The sequence below is a fragment of the Artibeus jamaicensis genome, unplaced genomic scaffold (genome assembly GCF_021234435.1).
Source record: "Artibeus jamaicensis isolate MK-2021 breed Jamaican fruit bat unplaced genomic scaffold, CSHL_Jam_final contig_402, whole genome shotgun sequence".
NCBI lineage: Eukaryota > Metazoa > Chordata > Mammalia > Chiroptera > Phyllostomidae > Artibeus > Artibeus jamaicensis.
In genome coordinates this window covers 10,360,923-10,372,633 of record NW_026521818.1, presented here as the reverse complement: position 1 = coordinate 10,372,633, position 11,711 = coordinate 10,360,923, and the positions used below count along the sequence as shown (strand labels likewise).

General features: G+C 39.8%; 1 pseudogene; it reads left to right on the top strand.

The window, feature by feature from the left end:
* The first annotated feature begins 2,918 nt into the window (after nucleotides 1–2,918).
* Nucleotides 2,919–11,265, top strand: LOC119046659 (transcription factor BTF3-like; annotated as a pseudogene).
* Nucleotides 11,266–11,711: the final 446 nt, after the last annotated feature.

Sequence of the window (11,711 nt, the reverse complement as noted above, 5' to 3'; positions counted from 1 at the left end):
AGCTCAGTTCTTAATTCCTGATGCAATCAGATGAACTAAAATTACAGCAAATTCTTTCTGTGGGTGGTAGTTTTGTATGTTAAAGAAATTAGGCATAAAAGCACATATGGGGATAAATTTCTGTTCAGAGGAGTCTGGTTGTTTAATTTCCTAATAATACAATTACAGTGTGGGGAGGAGGTATACCTAAAGCCAACCTTGAATTTTTCAAGCCCAGTGGCAAACTTAAGTAAACTTTCTGTGTGGTCCTGTACATTATGGCCTCAGATAAAAACAAATTGTACCTACTTAGATATAGATGCCCATTGTCCTTACCCCAGGCTGCATATAAAATAATTACCTAATACCATTTTTAAATGATACTATTATTGCCTGGGCCCCATCCCAAACAAATAAAGAGAATCTCATGAAATGGGGCCCAGTCACATGTATGCTCATATAATAGGGCCTAATCACATGTATTTTTTATATACTTCCCAAATGCTTCTAATATGTGGTCTGGATTAAGGTTAACTAAAACCCATCCACACCTCCTGGCCATCCAGGATGCAGTTGCTGACCAATGCTCCTCAAAATTCAATGTGTGGACAGAATACCCAAGGATTGATAAGAATGCAGATTCTGGCCCTGGCTGGTGTAGCTCAGTGGATTGAGCGCGGGCCTGCAAACCAGACAACTGAGGTTCGATTCCCAGTCAGGGCACATGCCAGGGTTGCAGGCAGGTTCCCTGCAGGCCAGTTCCCAGCAGGGGACGCACGAAAGGCAACCATACATTGATGTTTCTCTCCCTCTCTCCTTCCCTTCCCCTCTAAAGATAAATAAATAAAATCTTTGGAAAAAAAAAAAAAGAATGCAGATTCTGGTTCAGTAGGTCAGGTCTAGGGCCTGAGGATCTGTTTTGCAAAAAAGCTCCAGATGGTACTGCTGATACTGCTGGTCCACTTATCACACTTGGAATGACAAGGTGCAAAACCACTCACAGACTGTGGCCTCTTACAGGTAGTTGAGGAAGAAATAGGTCTCTGCAGAGACATCCTCAGGGATGACATACAGCTAGCACACACCTGCATGGTCCTTTCAGTCGTTAAAGTAATGAAACCCTTTGTCCAGAATGTCAAATAGCCATGGCTCTGAGCTCCCCCACCTGGTAGCCTGTATGTGCTCCTAGGAAGCTTCATGTGGCACAATTAGTTCAGCAACTGAAGTGCCTGGCACATCAGGAGACCTGCAGGACTCCACTTCAGCACTGATGACTTACTTTCCATTCTGATTGGTTAGAGCCTTTGCTGAATTGGCTAGTCAATCTTTTAAGTACTGCTCTTGAGCACCCTACCAAATGTGACCCTCACACAGGTCAGATCTAAAAAGCCATCCAGTTGCTGTCTAGACAATGTGTTGTGTTAAAGATGATCCATTCCATTAGTAATATGGGTGATTCTTTATAAAAGAAGACATGAGGTTGGCAAGCTTCAGAACAATAAACAAATTAGGTGAAAAAGCGTGAGTTGGGGTAAAAAAAAAAAGACAGGATCCAACAAAAGTGGGAAAATGTCACTGATTAATTATACAAGTTCTTAATGAACAGGGAGACTGAGTAAGAGGAAAACCTTGGTTTAATTAGAGATTCCATGAAACTGAAAAAATAGGAAAGATTCATTTTACTGTCCTCAACACAAATCAGAGACCTAGATTCACAGTTGTGACAGCTTATCCATAACACATTGGAATAGCCTCTGCCTTGCTCTCTCAAACAGGCGACTGCAATGCACCATCCGTCTTGCAATAATCACTTCCCATACATTAAAGTAGAATATTTGGCTTTAAACATTTTAGGTTGGTATATATTCATGTTAAATTACTTATTTTAAAAAAACAATTGTCCAAATAAGTAGTTATAATTCAGTGTCTCCAATATGTACAGAACTTAGAGAAAAATTAGAAAAGATCTGATATCTTTATTTTCCATATATTTATTTCCAGTCTAACCAATCAAGAAACAAAACAGTAACAACAAGAAAACTCAAAGCTAAGTGACTATGTATGCCTGGGTTCATAGAATACATGTCTGAGAAAAAAAACTCTAAAATTCCTTTAATAACTCTACAGTGATAGTAACCTATAGTGTTGGGTACTCTGTTTAACTAGCATCATGAAGTATAGGTTCCCTGTTCTGAGGCTGCAGTGTTTTTATTAGTTTTAACTCTCTAATTTGCAATGATCGAGTTAATATTACACAGTATGTAAATACTGTGTGCTTTTAAAGCATCTTATAATCCACCCATGAGGGTTGATGATGCACACCGTAGTCAGTCCCCTCATCGTTGGGAGGTATGTGCTTTAACAAACCATCACTGTGTGTCGTGTGCATTAGTGACTGATCTCTGTTTTACTCACATTTACCTTAACATGTACTTTACCTTGAATTTCTTCAAAGCACAACAGAATTAATCATTTGATTTTTGACTTTTAAGGTGAATTTTTTACTTTATCTTTTTCTTCTCCTGTGGATCTAAAGCAAACGTGGTGTTATTTTTAATGTACTTAACCAAGGAGGTTTCTGAAGCTCCGAACTATGTATGGCAAATTATCTGTAACTAAAAAACTATTTCCCACATCTTTCTCTCCTTTCCTCTAAGGGGCACCACCCCCTCCTTACTTGCTCTTCTAATATCAGGGCCTGAAAATCCTCTCACCATATGGCAGAGATATTTGATCTTTTTCTGTCTAAGCCTGTGGTAGGGCTTATAGTTCACACTGTCTGCTATGTCTGATTCCTCCTCAAGGGAGTCTGATTTCACATTCTAACTGCCCTAAATAGACTTTAGAAACAGCTCTTCCTTGCTAGAGGCAAAAGAAAAAAAACATGAAGAATAAAAAAAAATACAAGACAGTGTCCTATAACTAAGAGACACAGCTCTATGTGGTCAGCTCTACTATCTGGCCGTCTGCACCCTTCCAGCTACCCCATTCCGTTGTGTGATATCCTGTCCTGGCTACAGGCAGAAATAGTGTCAGACTTGCCAAGCATGGCCAGACGGGACGCTGAAGCAGGTATTTCCAGCCCTCTGCTTATCACAGACAGAACTGTATCTTATAATGGGAAGCCATTCTAGAAAAACCTAATAGGAAAATGTTTTTAAATGTATACTATAGATTCCTTGAGTTCTGTAAAGAGTCTGTCTAGGTTCAAGAGAAATGAAACCTCCGTGCAACACGTCACTCTCACACACAATGGCAGTTTCCATTTCCCTCCCCACCTGTTTCTGACTGCTGTCCCCTCCTGGAGGGACTGGTGGGCAATGCCCCTCCTACAGCTTCTCGCAAAGGACACTGTGATGGCAGATGAGACCTTTGTGGATTCTTATGTTTTTAACCCTAGCAAAGGCTAATTTAACCATATTCTGCAGGCAACTGGGACGTCTATGAGTAAAATTCATTTTGTGGCCATTTGGAGGCCCAACTACCTCCGAGTGCAAATTTTAAAGGGTCTATTTCAATCCCCAGGAAACAGAAACACACTGACCAAGATGGGTATTCAGATAGAGCACAGATGTGCAAGAATGAGACCTCCACCCTGAACTGCTTTCTTCAGAATGGGGATGAGATGGTGTCAAAGATATTAAAGAAACCAGCTGAGTCCTAAGGACACTAGCTGAGTGTAATTTTGCTGAAGGTTGGACCAGAGGGTCTGGCTAAACTCACAGTCAATGGGGCCTTTGCAGGCACCCTACTTCCTCTTCTCCCTCTCAGCATTTTCTATTTTAATTGGTGTTTAACCTCCTGAATGTGCCCGAGTTATTTATTTTGAAGAAGTGATGGACTTCGGGGTGCTTATTCAGGCTTCCAGAAAAGAAGGAAATCCTAAGCAACTGCTATTCTGTAACTAAAGAGCTGGTAGCTCCGGAAAGTCTTAGATGTTTTTTAAATCATATTCCTTATGAATTTTCAGACCTATTCTCCTAAACTGGGGTTAATTGGCTAACACATTCTTGAAATATAAGAAATGATTTAGAAAAGCATAGGAAGGAAAAAGAAAAACCATAAAAGTAATAAATAATATGCTTATTCTTTGCCTCATATAGATAGATATACATGGAACAAACCTTTAAGCAGACTTCCCCAAATGGATGGACTAGCACAACTTATTTTAAGTCCTCACCCAAAGATATTTCATTAGTGATTTTAGGTAGAGAAAGGGGAACTGAGAGGAAGAGAGAGAGAGAGAGAAACATTAGTATAAGAGAGAAACATCAATTGGTTGCCTCCCATACGCACCCTGACCAGGGATCAAACTCGAAACCAGCCATGTGCCCTGACTGAAAATGGAACCCGCAACCTGTAGGTAGGGGTATGAGACAATGCTCCAACCCACTGAGGCACCCAGCCTGGGCAGACTACAAGCACACTTTAAGCTGAAATGCATTTGCACTGTGGCACAGTCCTTCTGTTTAGCACACTTCCACCTTATGCCTACTTAGGAGGGTAGGGAAGGAGTGGTGGTAATCAAAGGAATTTCAGCAGGGAAATAAATCACTTTGTAATTTCTCCAGCTTCCATGTCAGTTACGGAATAAACTTGGCATTTATAATGTGATATGGCTTCCCAAAGATCTATAAAGAAAGAAACTGGGCTGTCCCATAATGGACTCTTGATAGTTTTATCTCTCACTGTATATTAGCCTATTGAACCTATTATTTGCTATACTCTTAAACTCTTGATACTGTAATAAAAATACTGGGAGATCTATCCACTCTCACTTCGCTAGAAAATATAGCAGGACGCTGAGACTGCGAAGGTAGAACCAAGTTATTTCAGCCAAGTGCTTACTTCGTGTGGCCTCTTGGAAAACTTCCCTCTGATCTTCCCCATGGTGATCATTCCCTGTGAATGACTGCAGCAGAACACAAACATTCCTACATTTCTATCTTGGTCCATTTTTTGTCATGTGCTTTTTTAAGTATAGTCTTAATATGAAAAATCCAAACAATGCAGAGACATATAGAGCAAGAGTCAAACTAAAAGGCCATCAGAGGCCAGGCAGGCAGTGTAAACAAGTGAACCAAGCCAGCTGGGAGGGGTCAGATGAGCTCCCTTCCACCCCCCTGGAGAACTACACAAAACATGCCCGGCCTCAAGGCTTAGGATTTCAATTCCGAGAGCTAAACAATAACAATAACAACATCACTTCTGGCCACAGTTCATCTAAGAACCCACAGGTAGCCAATATCAGGAAAGTAATAAAGGCCTCCCTCACATTGCTGCCCAGAACTGTGCATTAAGTAGTTTGAGAACATTATTTTATTCACACTCCTGTGTATGTGCATGTGTTGTATGTGTCTACCCTTATGTCTGTGTTTGCTTAGGTGGTATCATAGCATTTAAAAGGCATTAGGTATTAAAAGTAAATAGTGAGACAGCACATGGGAAAGTATCCCCATATGGCCAGTGTGTGATATCTTGGATGCCTTGACAAGAGTGAACAGAAAAAGATGTGTGTAGGCTCACAAACACCATGGTGACTCAGCACATTAAAAATGCAAGAACAGAGGAACCAGGACCTAAAGTAGAAGGAGGGGAGATAGGTGCCTCAAAGGCAGCCAGAGACTGTTGGGGAGGATGGCGCAGATTCTGACATAAATACCAGTGGGGGAGAGAGAAATTTGGGTAAAGTTAGGTCAGTGAAAACAATCAACTCCATTTATAAAAAGAGAGAATGATAATGGCATAGAGGTCCACAGGACGAAAGAACATCACCCATTTTTTTCAGAACAGTGCATCCAAGTAAGAAAAGGAGAAAGCAAAGCAATTTCTGATATTCAAGAAAGCCAGAATTGAATTTATGAGCAAAAAAGATTGGAATTCTAAAGAAAAGTGGAGGCTTTCAGAAAAGAAGTAAATTCTAACTATCTACAGCTGAAGGGCTGGTGGCTTCAGAAAATCTTAGATGCTCTTTAAATCATACTCCCTATGAATATTCAGATATATATGTACTCCAACCCTGTATAAAAATGTTGAACCTTTCATGTCTACAGTGAGTTCCTTCTCCCTCTTCTCTTCACTTCCACAAATAAAGGTATGCTAATGTCACCTAATAAGACTTTACGGTTTGCTAGGTATGTCAGCTATTAAGTCATGAGGCTAAATACCAGTCTTCATAGTTGTCCCTTATTAGAGGGAAAGAAACAGATCTGAATCTGTTCTTGCACTGAGCATCTCCATTTCAGTCTCTTAAATGATAACCGTAACATCTGAGCTTTAGTCTTCCTTTCAATGTGGGGTTAGGGAGATACCGATACCGTATTCTTATTTCACTTTTGCCTGAACACTCACAAGGTTATTCTCTCCAAACCTCCTGGGGAGCAAAGCACTGAGAAGGTTTTGTCTCCAGTCCCACACAAGCAAGGCCATTTCTAGTACATTTAAAAGCTCAGATTAATCCATAATTTAGTCTATAGCTAGTCTGCAACTTCACAGGTTGGGCTGCCTTTAAAGTGATCCATGAATCCCATGTTTAAACTATAAACTTTAAATGCTGTACATCTGCATTCTAATCTAAAGCAGCCTTAACTACAGCAGCTGGCAGCAGGCTATAGCTCACAGTGCCTGCCAGTGAATCCAGTCATTGGTGTGTTCCAGCCCTGGAATTATTGCTGTGGTAACAACTGAACTCACTTTATTTTTTTAACTTCAAGTTGATTGGTTTACTTGGCTGTACTTATTTCTTTCATAGCTTTCATTATATTTATTTGACAACCTCTTATTTGGCATTTTCTCCAAGGTACCGACAAGTCAACATACATAATTTCATGGGCTCATTTTGACTTTCTGTATATCATCAATACACAAGGAAAACTGTGTCTGGGTAGTATTTAGAGCTGTAATATGTCATCTGAGGACAGCAAATTAAGTTAGGGTAATCACTCAGCTCTAACATGCTTTGTTGTACTTAGGTATCGAAGCATAAAATACCAGAATTTTTGGTCCTCACCATCGTTTCTCTCTGTATCTTTTCTCCTCATTACCTTGTAAGTCAGTTAGCCATGGTTAACCAGACTCTTTGTTTTCTTATTAGTAGAACATCTTAAAGATCTTCTCTCCTCCTTTCTGCCTCTATTTCTACTTGTTGCACAAACAGCTTCCTCTCTACATTGTTGCTTCTCCAACCTTCCATTCACATTTCTATCCAAACACTTTTCCTATGCTTGGTTTTTAAACCCTGCACCTAAAAGGTCCTGCCTTGCCTCAAAAAATACTCTCCACAAACGTTCTGATCCAATCAAACAGGTCTAATTAGTTTCCCCAAATACTCCAGCCCCACCCTGACTTTGACTCTTCGCTTATTTTCTCCTGAATTCTTTCTCTTTTTTGCTCAGTAAATTTAGGCTTGCTTTCAAGGATAACCTTAACTCATTCTGCAAAGTCTCTCCTGTCATCCCAAATCCTCAGAGGTAAGTATATGAGCCAAGACTCTAGCTCCTGTCCATGCTCAGTGTTATCTAAGCACATTGTACACATTGTCTTATGCAGTTCTCACAAAATACCTACCAGGAAAGCACTATCAGTCATCCTACTATATGAATGAGGAAAGGGAGTCATCTGTACAATGAAGTCACTTGCCACTGCCATGGGCTATAAAGTGGGGAAACCAATATTCAAACCCTAATCACACTGTAGCACCTTCTCAGGACTTCACGGAGATGTCTCCAGTTCATTAGTTTGGCCAACTTGAACTTGCACATAATTTACATATAAATTCCATCACCTCCTACAACCCATAGCCTTTTAAATGGGGAAACCTTTTCCCAGGGCCTTATATGTAATATGTGAGATACTTAATTGTAGTGTACTCTCACCATCAGATATTTCTAGTTTTCTTCAGCACATAGGACAACTGTACCTTTCCACTCTTTTTCATTTCTCATGACCATGTAGCTAGTTATGGTGGAAAAAACACAAGAAGTGGCTTTTCCCCCCAGTAGATGTTTTAAAAGGCAGAGAGCAATTCACTGTCCTCTCTGTCTGTTCCTTTGTCATGGTTTTCCAAGAAGGTCCAGATGGATGCCATTGTAAGAGCTTGGATCCTACAGTGAAGACCTGCAGCAAAGTACCCAACAGACCTATGCTAGGCCTGGATGAAAACCAACTTTTGTGACTTTATTCACTTAGATTTTGGGGGAGTTCTTTGTTACTGCAGCATAACTAGCCTAGCTAACTAATAACAGTGTATAACAGATATCTGTGGAAGATCACAATAGTGACTCATATGTATAAGTAAAAAAATCAGAAGAACTCAATAATAACCTTGAAAAGGGCCAGAAAATATCTACAAGAAAGGTGGCAAAACAAAGACCCTTTTCACCCAGGAGAATTTCATCCTCAAGAATTTTCAGTTCAAAAGTGGTCACACAAGAGTTGGATCATAAACAGACGAAAGAGGTTGATTCAAACTCATTTTACACATTTTGTTTGTATCACAGTTCTCCTGTTTAGAGTACATATTACTTTTCTATTTTCCCTTCATCCAAAGGACTATTCTCCAGTCCACTCTTATCCTCGTTCTTTTTCCGTTTGATGTGTTTCTACTCTTCAGTTTTTAAGAGGCTCCAAGTATGTACAATAAACTTTCTCATCACAGAGAATATACCCAGAGCAGCCTTCACTATATATCATAGTTCAATTTCCAGTCTCTCCACCTGTATAAAAGAAAAAGTGCAGGGTACTCAGCCCCAGAAAAACTAGGGAGAGTGGATACTTTGGGTGACTAAATTTTCTCTCTTAAACAGGTGGAGGTGAGAGTAAAAAAAACTTACAATGAATATGTATTGTTTTACTTCCACAGTTTAGCTTATAGTTTATAGTTAATGTAATGTACCTATTGTTTTCCTATGAGATCAAAGGTCTCCAGATCACTAGTATACTTTAATACTATATGGTACTATAACTATAACCGACAATAGTATAGGAAATTATCTGAAAATTTATTTCTTTCATGCCTCATCGTTCCTCAAAGAGTAAAGATAAAAACTCAGACATTAAATATTTATTTTAATAAATTACAGATAAGTGAGTATATGGAATCCATGATAAAAATGACGGCTTAATTTTAACAGTTCTGGTTAAGTGAGGCTATATTGTATTAGTGTTGAGACAGACCTTCCCTACATACAGGCTAATCCGAATATTTATGGAACTCTTTCTAATAATGGCTTACAAGGTCCTTTGTAAAGACAATATGTATACTGATTAGACATTTAAGAAGACCAGAAAATTGATTCTGTAATTAAACTTCTATAGATTTCCAATGTATGGGTCAGTGGTAAAGGAAAGAAGAGGAAGCCAGGAGAGAGATTCCTGGAGGCAAGCAGTGAATGAAAATACACTCCAGGGGCAAGAACATGAGTGCCTTTGTCTTTCTATTGCTAAGGCCCACAGCTGATTTAAAACCTTCGGAGCCAAGGGTCACTACAAACGAGATACAGTTGCACTTGCTACTAACCAATCTAATTTAAACAATCCGTCCAGCCTTACTGACTTCTCTCCAAGCTGGCAGAGACGGATAGGCACTGCTGTACCTCACTATTCAATAAGGTTTACTTTCAGGCCTCGCTGGTGCAGCTTGGTTGTACATTCAGCATCATCTCGTTTAAGCATATTAAGTAATCAATTTAAATTTGTTATTGTCATTGGGTTTGAAAGTTTAATAAGCAATTACCTGAACACATTCTTTTATGTTTTTAATTTCTACTGAGATGTTGTTCCACTTTCAGGCACAAAGCAATCGTGCCCTCCAGAATGTTTAATTGAATGAGCCCATAATGCAAACCTTTTCCTTAAGTGTATTTTCCTAGTGTGATTTATGAATCTGAATAAAGCAGTATCTTTATAAGGAGGGAGCCAAGAATAAGTGAACATTTCAATTATCTGACATGAATGAATAATACAACTCATCCTTTTGATGTGGCAAGAACCAGCGGGTCCCCATTAATACAGGAATGCCTTTCCTACATACTAAATCTAAAATGCTTTACCTTCCCCTATTTTCAGAGGCAATGCTACAGAATGTCATATATGTATCATGCATATATATCATACATATGTATCACATGTAATATTATACATATCATACACACATGTGTTTGCTGTTCTTGATCCTACCATACATGAAGTAGTGGTCTTTGATCTGTAGAAATCTTTGCTTGTAGAAATATTATGGAAAATAATTCTGGAAATTTAAATAAAAGGTTCATTTAATCTAATATTTGTTTTTCCTTTTGTTTTATCTCTAGAGCAGAAGTTGGCAAACTTTCTCTGCAAGGGTCCAGATGGTAAATATTTTAGGATATGCAACCAGATGATCCCTGTCTTAACTACTCAGCTCTGCTGTTTGAGTGCAAAAGCAGCCCTAGCTGATACATAATGAACGAGTGTGGCTTTGTTCCAATGAAACTGTATTTACAGAAACTAATGGCAGGACAGACATAGTTCACTAGCCATAGTTAGCTAACCTCTGGCCTAGAATATCTAATAGAACAAATATTTTTCAATGTGTCCTGGGTTGTGGATTCAGGTTTCTCCTTGGCACAGGGCAAGTTATTGAAACCATAACTGTTCCGATATGTAAAATGGAGAGGAGCACAGTACTCACAGCACACAGGAGAGTATTCAAACAGACACTGCCAATCTCAGCTGTGTGCCCAAGTCCCCCTGATGGCCAGCCCTGGGCCCCTTAGAGGCCAGTCCCCCTCTCCAACAAGAAGAAACTATGCTGAACCAGGAGAAACTTCCCAAAGTGCAAGCACAAGTGGCGACCAATGGGAGAGGAACTGCTCCCAGAAAGAAGGTGGTTCACAGAACAGCAACAGCAGGGGATATAAAACTTCAGTTCTCCTGTAGGAAGTTAGGGGTAAACCATATCTCTAGTGTTGATGTGGAAGTATGCCCCAAAACCAAGGAACGGTGATGCATGTTCTCAAGCACGAAGTCCAGGCATCTCTGGCAGCAAACACTTTCACCATCACTGCTGCGCAGAGACAAAGCAGCTGACAGACGCACTACCCAGCACCTTAAACCAGCTTGGTGCAGCCAGTCTGACCAGCTAAGGAGACTGGCAAAGCTCTGCCCAAACAACCTGTGGACGTAAAATCACCACTTGCTACAGGAGAGGAGGATGAGGATGAAGTTTTAGATCTTGTGGAGAATTTTGATGAGTCTTCCAAGAATGAAGAAAACGACATTGAGTCAGCTTCTGGAGAAGGCAGAACTTGACCGAGTTACTCACAGCTGCTATTTTACATTATGAATGCTTTTTCAAATTCTGTTCATGGATCCGATAAAATCTAGATCTCCAATATGTTTAAGCCCAAACCCCTTGAATACTGCAACTCTTTTCAGCTTTCCCTTGTACATAGATCAGTCATTGCAGCTAATTCAGATGAAGAAGCGAAGCCTGGGGATAAAGCTTGAAACAAAGATTAATAAAGCTCTTTGCCTAGAAACAAACACACAAAAAGACCCTACCTGTAAAGCAACTATAAACACTAAAGAATTATACACATTGATGGTATTGTTACTTGTCTACAGGTCCCACCTATCCCTTTAGATCTACCTCAAGCTCCGGAACTTCCACAAAACTTTCTCTGCCCATCCAGTTTCAGTGATTGCCTGTTATTATAAACTCTGATCATTTACTGCCTGTGCCACTGAGGCAATTC